Here is a 2,901-nt window from a genome sequence, read left to right as displayed (position 1 = left end):
TTGATTTGTAGACCAGGCTGGCCTCACAGAGATCTACCTTCCTGAGTGAGGGATTAGAGGTGTGTGCCAAGGAACCCAGCTCAAGATAAATAAATTCTGAGGTGTTATATATTCCTGACATTCAGACTTGGCTTTTGGAAAAAAGTTCACACATATCTGTCCTTGAATTAATTTTCAGTGTGAATTTTTTTGTAGACCAAGGTTCTCACCTGTGTTTCCTGCTATGTCACAGGAGCCCTGTGCTGGTCTGGCTTGAACTTTTATATTTTTTCATAAGTAGAGCAGTACTCTTGCGTTGCTTAGACATGTGCTCCATGCTCTGAAGAAAGAGTTCTCCATCTAAGCTTGAAAATCATCAGAGTACAAAACAGTGCACTGTTGAGATCTCATGTCCTGAGTAAACTAGTAATTCAGAGTTGATGTGAGGAAGTCTCTGTGACATTTTATTCAACAGGTTCAGAGGAGAAAGTAGAAAGACAAGTGTTGCGATTTAATCTTAAGACAGGCTGCGGTGGCGCATGCCTTTAATCCTGCCACTGGGGAGGTGGAGGCATGTGAGTCTCTGAGTTCAAAGCCACCCTTGTCTACAGAATGAGTTCCAGGATAGCCCGGGTTACACAAAGAAATGTGTCTCACCCCCCCCCCCCACACACAAAAGATGAATACAGGTGTGTGGCAAATACAAAACATCTCCAAAGAGTGCCAAGAAGCCTAAGAAACTGGACAAGTGTTTTTCATACAAGATAATTCAAGTCTTGAAACTCATTATACAACAAGAGCAATAAACAGTTGTTTATGATAATAAGCACTTCTGATAGAACTAAGGTCCAAAGCCTATGACTGAAAAAAAATCTTCAAGCAAAATTGCATCAAGTTATATCAGACAATTATTTTTTGTTCAATATTTATTTTAACTTGTAATTAATTTGTTTATATATTTACTGACAAAATAAAAGAAAAGATAATGGTCCTTGTTCTCAAGAAAATCCATGTTGTGAGACCAAAAATAAAAAATAAAATAAAAACAAGCATCTTTTGGCCAGTGAGTTGTAGTCCTCATGCAGAGCAGATGTTTTGAAATAGAATGATCAATGCTGGGGTGTTGGGGAGGCCCCCATGAAGGGTGTGTCAGCTTGTGGCTGAATGAAGGACAGGATTGTTGTAGAATGGGATAGAAAGGGAAGATTTGCTAGGCCAACTGTTGTGAGCAGGGCACAGAAAGTGAAGACCTGTTCAGAAGAGGATGAGGGTGTGTAGAGTAGATCATTGGAAACTAGAGTAAGAAGAGGAAGGCCTTATTTTTTAAAATAATTTTAATTTTATTTTATGTGTATTGGTATATAAGCGTGTCAGATACTCTAGAACTGGAGTTACATACAGTTGTGAGCTACCACAGGTCCCCTGGAAGAGCAGCCAGTGTTCTGTAATTCCAGCATTCAGGGAGGCAGAGGCAGGCGGATTGCTGTGAGTTCGAGGCCAACCTGGTTTACAAAGCAAGTCCAGGATAGCCAAGGCTACACAGAGAAACCCTGTCTCAAAACATAACATAACAAAACAAACAAAAAACTCAAAACAAAATAAACCACCACCAACAACAACAACAAAAACTGAATTCTAGGACTCTTGTCATTTAATGTTCAATCCCTATTGTGCAGCTGTGACAGCCAGCCCTAACTGATGGTACCATGTTACTGCCTGTCCAGGAAGTAGCTACTCTCTCCCAGTGCTTAGGGACACTTTCCCCAGAATGGTCAAGCCTGTGCAATAGTTTATATGGGACTCCCCTGGGGTGGCTAACAAACTTAACACGGGACCAGGCTTCAGGCTATTGACTTTTGCCCCGAAACGCCTGTGAGGTCCTAGAGCCCTGCAGATGTTTCTGTTGTGAGGTAACTACACTTGTTAATTTCATAAAGCATGAGATAATTGTAATGTCCACTTTTGCTGTCCACCTTTATAAACCCTTCCTTTAACCTCCTTTGACCTGCCATGCTTTTTGCTTCAAGGTTGTTGTTTTTCTGTTAGCAGCAAGAATTAATTCATTTAATCCAAATTTGAATTGAATCCAAGTCTTTTTCAGTGGATTCAAACACTATTACTTCACTCCTGGAATCTTGGAAAGAAATAGCAAAAGATAAAAGATAAGTCAATATTTTGAAACATTTTTGTTTTTTGAGACAGGGTTTCTCTGTGTAGCCCTGCCTGTCCAGGAATTCCTCTTTAGACCTGGCTGGTGTCAATTCAGATATCCGCCTGCCTCTGCCTCTCAGAGTGCTGGGATTAAAGGCGTGCGCCACCAGCTGGCCAAAACGAGACATATTTTAACGTGTGTTAAATACACTTTATACATTTCAAGTGCAGAAATCGAGTTGAGAAAAAGGAATATTTGGGGCTGGAGAGGTGGTTCAGAGGTTAAGAGCACTGACTGCTCTTCCGGAGGTCCTGAGTTCAATTCCTAGCCACCACATGGTGGCTCACAACCACCTATAACGTGATCTGATGCCCTCTTCTGGCCTGCAAGTGTAGATGCAGGCACAACACTGTATACATAATAATAAATAAATAAATCTTAAAAAAAGAAAAAGGAATATTTAGTTTCATTAAGCTTCTTAAGGCGTTAAGGAAGTCGATGGATAATAGAACATTGAGGAAACTCACTAATTATCAAAAGAGCTAAGAGATCTGCTCGCATCAAGCACAAACACCAACATATCAGTAGGCTCGCGGGGCTACCAGAGCCATTCTCATCACCAGAGTTCCCCACAGGGCTCCCAGCATTCCCATAAAACCTTTCTCAGAATCCCAGACCGGGGAAAGAACCTTGCCCTCTTCCAAGATGGCGGAAGCACCCGCAGCCTCCGTAGAGAGCATGGCCGGAAGTTACGCCACCCATAAGGCCGC

This window comes from Acomys russatus, chromosome 24 (assembly GCF_903995435.1).
Source record: "Acomys russatus chromosome 24, mAcoRus1.1, whole genome shotgun sequence".
Taxonomy (NCBI): Eukaryota; Metazoa; Chordata; class Mammalia; order Rodentia; family Muridae; genus Acomys; species Acomys russatus.
The sequence above is the reverse complement of the archived record's forward strand: the minus strand, read 5'-3'. Positions refer to the sequence as shown.